The following is an 11,067-nucleotide window of genomic DNA, read 5'->3' on the forward strand; positions in this document are numbered from 1 at the left end:
GTGCACTGGGCCCCATCGTAACTACCTTATGCTACTGCTTCAGCATGAGCAGAATCATCTTACAGCCCGTGGGCCAAATCTGGCCCACAATAGGGTGGCCCCTCAGCCATTTTCAATTCACAATGAAAATAAATTGATTCATACTCAGTTTGAACCTCTCATCCAAATATGATCCATTGTGGCTCCAAAAATCCAAGATGGCAACGGCCAAAATGCCAAACTAGAGACTTCATAATAGGAGTCCAAAAACCACTGTGCGTCGCCATGGTAGCTACGCCCATTATTTTACACAGTCTGTAGCTGTACCTGAGGATGTGTTTCTTTGTCGAGATTTAAATGTTTTTGCAGAGATTTTTTTTGTTTTGAAATGTAAATTGTCTGGAGTGTTACTGAAACCTGCTGGCCAAAGAGTGTATTGGGCTGAATGGACAGCGTGCAGCGTTCACATGATCATTAAAGGAAACTGTATGCGGCCAGGAGCTACTGACCGTAGCCTGACACAGATAAAAAGAGAGGTTTGTCGGTGAAGATTAATAAAGGGACATAAAAGGACTGTAACAACTTCTTAATTCCTGCTCAGGAGGCGCACACGGTATGTGATTGTAATTTTATTTTCTACTAACATTTTGTTTGTGTTTGTATTATTGCTTTATCTTAGTTTGTCTGGTGTTTGCTGGTGAAAATAAGATTTTGTTGTGGCAAAGAATAAATACTGGTCAAATATGAGTTAAGTGTAGCAGAAGAAAACTTTGGGAGCAGTTTTACAGTCTATGGTTGTGTGTATTTTGGCCTTCATTGGGAGGAGAATGGGCGGCAGCTTATAGACCGTGTCTGTAGCAACTTGAATTCAGCTTGCACAAATGCCGGGGGAGGGGTTTGATCCTGGACTGCCCTGACTTCCATTGTGTTCTGTTCCATTCTCTTGATACACAGTGACACAGGTTAGACCCTGAACAACCCGGGCACAGGTTAACCCTGTGTGCGTGAGCGTGCAACAGCCCAAGAATAAGTATTTGCGAAGGGCCAATCAGATTCATGTGACACTGCTGCTCAGCACTTCAACACAGGGAAATAGGGAGTGCTCAATTCTAAGTTCGGGCCCAAAGAACTATTGTTCTGTTCGTGTCTACTGGTTCCAGTCGCAGTAGTTTAGAAAAACTTTCCTCCCATCAGGTGACTTTGAATGCAGCTCACGTTCAGTCTGAACACACTTTGTAATGCGGCATCATTCTGCATCCACACTCATGTATCTGACATTTGTTTTCAGGGCAGTTTGGCTTTGGCTGCTGCACTGCGTCTCATTTTTAATGCTGGTAATCTTAATTTTTTTTTTGCTGCTCAGTGTAAATCACCCTGGGTAAGAGCATCAATTTACTCAAACTAAAAATGTAAATAATATTCTGGGTGATGCAACCTGATCAAGAATCTAATCTGAGGCATGCAGGCCCTCGCATGTTAATCACAAACAGCAAACTTCAAATTAATCATGAAAGGGGAGCTCCCCTGAGATGTTTTTACAGTCATCCTCCACAGATCTCTACTCACTGTCTAGCCTGGAGGACTCTGGTTAAAGCGAGATTAATTCAGAGCATCACCAAAATGCCCAAATTGTAGACAGAAAATTGGAGAAGGAAATGTGCTCGGCAGAAGCTCCATCCTCCCCCACCGTGTGCGAGTGTCTTGTCCCACTTTCCCTTATCCGAGAGAAGCAGGGCCAAGGCCCGTCAGAGCTTGCTGGACTCGGATTAGATCGGGTAAAATTATTCCCTGCTAAACCTTGAGGAGCTGCAAGAGGTCCTTATGAGGAGAAGCAACCCCCACTTTGACTCACGCATGGCTCCGGGCGAGAGGAAAGTTGTCTCATTGCTATTCAGTCTATTTTTATTCTCTTTTCGTCTGCTGCGTCTCCACTGTAGCTGTTTTTCTGCTGATTCCCAGGAAAAGAGAATTACTGAAATCCTTCCTCAAACTGAAGCTCACTGAATGCTACCAGAAAGAGCCAGCCATTATTCAGCATGCCCTTTATTTGTCCTCATAAGTAGGGCGTCCAAACTGATAGGAAAATATATTGAAATTGTAAAGCTGCATATCCCACATCGCTCCAGTCTGAGCTTCAGGAGGAAAGCTGCTCCAGAAAGACAAGCTGCAAGTCAGAGAAACTCAGCAAATACTAAACACGTCTCCAGTTTCTGTCTGACATTATATAACAAGTAAAATACTCTGTGTAGAATGTAAAAACATTTTCCTGTAAATGAATCCAAAATCTGATTAAATCTGTTTACAGAACAAATGGCTGCCTGTCTTGCCAATCTGCTACATTACTGAGCCCATTGTCTCGGTAAATTGTTGCATATTTTAAGGTAATTAAACTGTCTTTATCCATGATTCTTGATATGCATTGAAAAGTAGTAGCCTTGTGGACTCAACCAGGCAGTTTTAGATGATACTATGAAGAAAATCTTATCAATGCATATTTCACAAGTCTTTAATGCCATGTAGCGTAGTTCAATTTAGGACTGTATGTTACACCCCACTGATGCACTTACTTGACACCATGAGTGGGAGTAATAGTGCTGACTGGGGGTTTCCGAGTGGGAGCCAAAGGGTTAGATGGATAGAAATGTTGGAAAGAGCAAATGTAGATAGAGAAGTAAGAAGAAACTAAGAGGAGAAACTTTAATCGAACTGGTCAATTGTTGCTGCACATACTTGCGATTGTGAGTGATAGTTGGAGCCGTGCTGGGGAGGAGGGAGTGGGGGTTTAGGGAGGCTAAAAGCTTCATTGGGGTCATCAGGTGGGTACCCTGGTGTTTCGATGATAGGCCCACAACACCTCCAGAGGGCTCACCGGCAACACCTAGCGTCGCTGTTGTGCCCCTCCCTGCTCTTACTCCCTTGAACCCTGCTGCTGTGAGCGGCATTTCAGGTCCCAAAGTGGTGTCTCTCCTCTTAATCCATAGCCACCACGTTGCCTATCCAGCTGTGTTAGAGAGGGCTTTGATGGCCTGATGTTGGTCCCATTTCTTTAAGCAGCCTAGTTGTTGACTTGCCTACAAAGCCTCTGCAGCCCACTTCAACTGGGCAAACCTTCGCTCTCCAGCTGTGTTGCTCAGCGTCAGCTGCCAGCTCGGTGTACTTAAGGCTCTTGCGCTCATAGGCCTCCTCCACAGCATCCTCCCAGGGCACAGTGAGCTCACTGATGTAGACGAGGTGAAGAGAAAAGGACCAAAGCACAAGGTCTGGTGTGAGGATAGTAGAGGCAATCTCAGACAGGAAGCATAGCAGCTGATTCAGATCGGACAGTAACCTCCAGTCTCGTTCCCCGTCCAGTTGGCTGGTGTCTGATTTTACTGCACAGCACTTGCATTGCTTCGCACCTTCACTGACAAACCCTCTTGTAATTGTGGGATGGAATGATGAAGGATGTTTGGCATCAATAGACGTCCGTCTGGTCTCTAGGGTAGCTGCTAGACACCTCAGCACCTGATTGTGCCGCCAGGTATAACGACCTTGTGTAAAGCTTGTCTTGCAGACGACCAGCACATAGGGTCTTCGCCGTACCATTGGCTGAGGTTCCTTGGAGATGAACATCGTAATTGGCTCATATTACAACGCTAGTCTGAGATGCTTCCATGTCCAACAACTCCTTTCAAGAGAAATAAACAACTGTGGACCATTTGGACACCCCTCAAATTACTCTCCTAACACTAACTTAAAAACTCTATAGTTCACTCTGTGGCACAAACAGTGTATGCTCTTCATAGGATGTTATTATTATTATTATTATCATCATTATCATCATGTCCACTCTGTATGTGAGATTCTCTCCTGCTGTGGCCTCTGCAGTACATCTCAACATGATTAATGCAAACTTCAACCCACGGCAGTGATTCATGTGCAGACGTCCTTTTATTTATGTATTGAGGTAAAAACATTGCATTTTTAGAATACATGTCAGCGACTACAAAACCTTTTTTTTCCTGATGAAAACAGAGATGCAGCTTAATTGTCTGATGATTCTTTCCTAATATAAAGTACTTCTTTAAACATCATGGCCATGGGAGATTTGCATCATTGACGTGCAGCCGACAAATCTGCAGCAACTGTGTAGTCTCGCCACCAGACAATCAGAGATCTTCGCCTTCTGATAGTCTGGGGACACTCCTTTCTAAAGTGTGTTTAACACACCGGCGAAAAGGCCGGCAACAAAGCAACGCCTCTTGCATTTTTGAAAAGGACACACCCTCCCGGAAATGTGCGCTCCCCTTTTCTCGTCCCCAAGGACACAAACACACAGAGAGCTTGAAAATGGATGCCGAGAGATTTAACTCCGTTTTATCAAACGTGTGCTCAGTCCACAAGATTGTGGAAATGAAGGACTTACAGCGACTTGAGCCATTTTGTACCGCTGCACCTGTTTCTAGTCGGACTATGTTTACGAGCACAAGAGTTCAGTGAGCCACCGAAGGACCGCCCTGCAGATTTACTATTGGTTCTGCAACGTAGGGAGTTTTTTTAAACTCTGAAATTGTATCCGCCCGTCTAAACACAAAATCAGGGAGAAAGTCATCAGTCTTTAGTTAAGCAAAGCGTCTAAAGACTGACTTGTGAGTCTAGCAACTGTGTGATGTCATCATGTCAATATGGACCAAAATCTCTGAGGAATGTTTCCAGCACCTTGTTGAATCTATGACACAGAGAATTAAGGCCATTCTGAAGGCAAAAGGGGTCCAACCTGGTACTAGCAAGGTGTACCTAATAAAGTGGTCTGTGAGTGTATAAAGCTCAGTCTAATGTGCACAACAATTGTTATATACAGGCGATTTTACACTAAAGAAAATCTACAGTAATTAAACTGTTGATCCTACGCACTGGACCTTTAACAGCCATTTTTACATTTCAAAAGTTTTTTGACACACTGGACATTTTTCATAGGATTTATTTGGCTTAACTCATAAGTTATGAGCTTTTGTTTTCCCTGAATCTTTACAAAACAGTTAAGCAGATTGCTTTGTGCTAATTCGTCATACTAAGTTATGAAAATCAGGTGCTGATTTAAATGTAATATGAATCCATTTAGAGTGAAAACCTTCATTTACTTTCCCCCAGTCCCATTACAGGCCGCATACATTATCTGAAGTGCATCAGTCTGCTCGGCCCCTCGGCCATCAAAATGTCGCAGTCCCGTCAGAAATTAAGCTGTTTGCTGTTTCGCCCGGACCTGCTCATTCCAGGGTGTCAGCACCCTGACAGCTCTGCGGGGTCGCCCATGACAGGTCATCAATTCTACTGTGCCGTAATTTGAGGTTTCAATGACGAGATGACAGGAAATGAGGGACGGCTCGCCCTTCGCTCATATGCACAGAGCTTAACGGCAGAGAGCGAGTATGCGCGCGCAGCAGGGACGGATGTGTCCTTTCCCCGAGCTGCCACCTGACTGTGTGTCAAGGCTGCAGTCCCTGCACGGGCCATGCCCTGCAGCTAGCTGCAAAGCCGAAATAGGTCTTACCTTGAATAATGGAGCGAGACATGGGAGGGTTTTTAGCTCTGCAGGAGCTTTTATTCTCATCATTTGTCCCCGCTGGAGGTTGCAACCTGCCAGGGACAGGATGTTGCTTCTACTTTACTTTGTTTCTTGCTTGTTGAGGTTTTCACACGTTAGTCTATCAGCTAATTTGTCTTTGAATCATCCAAAGGCCCACAGCAGACACATTTCTCATCTAATAAAGACTCAGGACAGCCATAGCTGCGAGTCAAGATTTGCAAAGATTTATAGTGTTGGAAGGAGAACTCAATAATACGTACATTTAAAAAATGTGACTGAAATGGAATGACTCTCTGTCTGTCCTTTGATTTTGTCAATGATCGTTCATCCCATTGACTTCACCCTTGGTGAGTGATTCACTGAGGACCTAAGGAAGTGCAATGTCAAGTACGAGCTCTTGAGTTCTATGAGACATAAATGTTAGTAGTGTGTTATGTACACACTGTGTGGTGTATAGCAGAATCCTGCACCTGTCAGATGCCTATAGACACCTGCAGGGTCACCAGCAAAGAAATAGTGTAACTGGTAAAGGACCTCGTAACGGCATTCATGGAGCGCCTATTTGTGAATATCATATGAACCATTGTGTGTGCATTTTCATTGGGTATTGTACGCTCCCTATTGCTTGCTACAGAACATTCAAGAGCAGATGAAAAAGAGAAAGAGACCAGACATCAGTGATGAAACTTTTGAAATGAACACACTTGTTCCCAGTTTCAGAGTTTACTTTGGAAATATTTGATATTTAAATTTGAAAATGTGACTCGTCAATATAACCATTAACTTCAGCTGTCAAATAAATGAAGGGTATTAAAAAGTATTTCCCTCCAAAAGAAAGGACACACTCACTGGCAGTCAAGAGTCACTCACTACGTTGAAACTAAAGGTGCTTTCACACCTGCCTTGTTTGGTTCAGTTCAATCAAACCCAACTGTGCACTGTCAAATATAAACAACGATAACAAAAAGTTTAACATCCAGAACGCCTCTAAGATCAGCGGATCTGTTTTAGTGGACGGCTTCGTGTGAAGCTGTGAATGCGAAGCAGCAGAGAGACAGACTGTGGTGATGATGTCATCCAGAGCAGCTCCACAGAGGGGGGATAAAGAACAACTGCTCTGAGATCAGCCGGGATGATTCACTACTGGAGGCCCTGCGTTCAAATCAAACTCATTATGATGTGAGACATCCAACAAAAACTCAATGAGTCAGGCACTAATCAATCAGTTTATCATTACTGTACGAATAAAACGTCCTCTGAGGACACTGTGAAGTATCAATGCTCTGAGACTGTCAAGCGACTTTGCCCTTCAAAATCACTGTTTCGTTTTTTTCCTTGACAAACAGTAGCCTACACAGGAACACACACACACACACACACACACACACACACACACGTCATTCCTAAACAAACTGACTTCGGAGGGCTGAATCTGACCATCAGCTTTCCTTCCTCTTAAAACAATCCAACATCACCTTAAACACCTAATTATTTAAGTGTTACTTCTCTCAGTCACTGTTTATGTGCAGATCTCCTCACAGAGTATTATGGTCTGTATGTCTCCAGTACGAGTGTCCTCAGAGGAACTCAAACCTCTGACCCTGCTGCAGTTCTGAATCTTTTCCTGTCTGTCATCTGCAGAAACATTTTCTCTTCCTCTCTTCAGACTGCAGCCGCCTGCTGTGAAGGTCATTTACCACTTCATTTGTCAAACCGCTTCAGCTACCTATGTTTTTTCATACTTCACCACTTACAATTTCCCTCCCTGCATAATGATTTATTTATTCCATGTTACTTATTTGTCTTTGTTCAAACAGTGCTGTTGTTTGCGTAGCTTGAGTAATAACCTTATTAATGCTTCTGGCAGGCTGGTTTCTGGTCCATTTCCCCCACAGAAGACGAGGTCTCAGAGGGCTTCCTCTACAGCAAGTTGTGAGTCTGAGTCTTAATGTGTTTCAGAGTGAAAAACTGTCAGATGATTATATTATTTTGGGCATAAGTATGTTTCTCAGAGTGGATGTGGAACACTGTGTTCCTCGCCTGAAAGTCAGCATGAGTTTCTTTTAAACATGTCTTTTTTTCTCACCATAACCAAGTACTTTTAGTGTGCTGTCACACCTGCCCTGTTTGTTTCGCTTCAATCAAACTCACGTTCATTTGCCCCCTCAGTGTGGTTCGTTTCGGCAGGTGTGAACACAGCAATCGCACCAGAGTACGCACTAAAACAACCAGACTGAGACCTTCTTGAAGAGGTGGTGTCAGTCCGGTTCCAAAGGAACTCTGGTGTGGTTGGTTTGTGGTGAGAAGGTGTTTTGACCGAAGTGTACTCTTCTTCAACGTTTGCTTTACTTCCTGGATTTTTCCCACATGGAAATTCTGACCAATCAAGAGCAGCTTTCTCACACAAGGCATTTGATCTGGTCCTCTTGTAAATGCTGCCGTGAGAACACGAATCAACTTTGTGACAAAATGAGTCCCTGATTCAGACCAAAGGAGACGACTCTCGGTCTGTAAGCAGCCTCAAATACCTACATTTAAAGGCCCTGAAAACTTTTATATTAATATTTTCTCAATGAGTTGCTCATGAAGTGATGGATACAACATAAACACACTATTTTCTGCCAGAGCTACACACTTTTGGTTATTTAATATAAATCTCTGTTTTCTTCTTTCACTAATTTGAAGTGGGAATAATTTGAGTTCATTTGCATCCATCCAAAACACACAACTCTGGAGACAATCTGGGTAAAATAACACAGTCTTTACTGGTCTAAAGCAAGGTACTGTTTTCAGAAGGACTATCAGTGGAGGCAAATAAATCCAAGAGTCGATCAACAGGCTAAATCCAAAAAAACAAGACAAGGACACTAGGAAACAAAAGACTGTCTCACTGACATCAAAACCTGGATGAACCACAACTTCTAAAACTCAACAGCAATAAAACGGAAATTATCATCTTTGGCCCAAAATCCATCCCCCCAGGATTTCTCACTCTGCATCGATGGTCACTCTGTCACTCCCTCCCCCCTGGTCAGAAACCTCAGCATCATCATGGACCCCACACTCTCCTTCAAGTCACACATCAACCACATCACCAAAACATCTTTCTTCCACCTCTGCAACATTGCACGCCTTCGCCCCACTCTCTCCTCCTCTGCCGCCGAAACACTCACCCACGCCTTCATCACCTCCAGACTCGACTATCGCAATAGCATTCTGTATGGCCTCCCCACCACTGTTCTTCAAAAACTGCACTACGTTCAAAACTCAGCTGCCCAACTGCTCACTCACTCCCCCTCCAGAGAACACATCACTCCCATCCTCCGTCAACTTCACTGGTTTCCCATAAAACAACGCATCAATTATTATTATTATTATTATTACTAGACACACAAGGAGCTAAGAAGAACTGGCACTGAGAGAAAACAAGACACACTAAATACTGTGGTGAGAGGAAGGATAACGAGACACAGGTGAGGCTGATCAGGGCGGGACAGACAATCAGCCACAGGTGAAGTCATCAGAAGGGAGGGAAAACACACAGGGGCACGAAGTGAAGTGATCTGACACAAGAGGAGATGTGAGTTTCAAAGTAAAACAGGAAACAACATGAATGAATAAAATAGAAGACAGAAACTAAGAAACTTGAGCTGTGACACCAATCAGCTTGATGCCAGTTGGTCAGGTGTTTAGTGTCAGTTAAATCACAGCCACACAGCAGAGTGTTTGAGTGATGAACTACAAGAAACCACTGAGTCAGCAGACCGTAAGGGAGCAGGGAGAGCATCCCAAAATGTAGGTGCTACACCGCAAAGGCTCGATCACCACGTGTCACGAGCCAGAGGAGATTTTAGTATAGGGGTTACATGATACTGTCTATTTGATCTAGTTAGTAATCTTGCAGCAGCATTCTGGATTGCTTGCAGTCGATCATGAGCAGATATACTCAGTGAGGAGGAAACTGCATTACAGGAGTCGTTCCTTTCAGGGTTCCTTAACATTTTCATGGATAAAATTTCAAAACTTTTCCATGCATTTTTTTAAATAATAAGATTTTTATTTCAAAATCATGTGCTTCACTGTCTCTGTTGCACTTGCCGGCCTGGTTACTGTACCTTCCTACACACGCATGCAGGAGAGTCTCGCTTCCCATAACAAACACTGCCACACTACATCATATCCTACTATATGACGAAAACTCTGTGTGTGTGTCTGTTCCACGTTTTTCTCCTCACTGACTTGGTCAACCCATGTGAAATTTGGCACAGTGGTAGAGGGTCATGGGAGGATGCCAATGAAGCAATATTACATCAATTGGCCAAAGGGGGGCGCTATAGCAACCCATTGAAATGTCAAACTTTGAATGGGCATATCTCATGCCCCGTATGTCGTAGAGACATGAAACTTTGCACAGAGATGCCTCTCCTCATGAGGAACACATTTGCCTCAAGAACCCATAACTTCTGCTTATATAGATTTTCCGCCATTTTGAATTTTTTGAAAAACACTTCAAATGGATCTCTTCCTAGGAAGTTTGAGCGATCTGCATGAAACTGGGTGAACATAATCTAGGGACCAATATCTAAAGTTCCCTCTTGGCAAAAGTTGGAAAACTTACTAAAACTGAGCTTCTATAAGGCAATGAATATTGCGGAGGGCGTGGCTCATCACATAAAGGTGTATAACATCTCAAGGGTTTCACCCATCACCACGCAACTTTGTAGGCATATGACCACACATAATCTGAGGGGACCCCTCCATTATTGACCCTGACCCTCTGAAAATTACACATTGCAAAACCTCAAATGTCTCTGCTACTGAAAAGTTGCAACAACATGGAGTCATGGCGGAAAGAAAGAAAGGGACCATGTCGTTTTTCTATGGTGTTTATACAATGTAGACTGTGTTCAGAATCAAGAATGGAATCGATAAAGACCTGAACGGATTAGCAGAATCAAGACAAGGCATTGGTATCAATAAAGTCTTATTGATATCCCTCCATTTTTTTTTTTTTTTTAAAGAAATTGGAATCGAAACTCAGAACTCCTCTTAGAGGTGTTCCAGGCACGTCCCACTGGTAGGAGGCCCCGGGGCCGACCCAGGACACGCTGGAGGAATTACATATCTGACATGGGAACACCTCGGGGTCCCCCAGGAGGAGCTGGAAAGTGTTGCTGGGGAGAGGGATATCTGAGGTGCTTTGCTTGGCCTGCTGCCCCCGTGACCTGGCCCTGGATAAGCGGATGAAAACGGATGGATAGATATTTAAGGGCAGGTCGTTTAAATGCAGAGTGTCAGTCTATGCATCCCTCACTCCTCCACAGCTCCTACCTCTTGTCCAAATATGGTCACTTTTGTCTACAAAAAAGACAAGGTGGCACTCCACAAATCAATGGGTGACATCGAGTAGCTTCGTGCATTATTTTATGTAGTCTATGCTTTAACCAGATCTGAACCACAGAGGTGGCCGACCAGGTTACATTTTCCTTTCCATAGCTGTTAATTCTGCACTTTTACACGGC

Source organism: Epinephelus lanceolatus, chromosome 12 (assembly GCF_041903045.1).
Source record: "Epinephelus lanceolatus isolate andai-2023 chromosome 12, ASM4190304v1, whole genome shotgun sequence".
NCBI lineage: Eukaryota > Metazoa > Chordata > Actinopteri > Perciformes > Serranidae > Epinephelus > Epinephelus lanceolatus.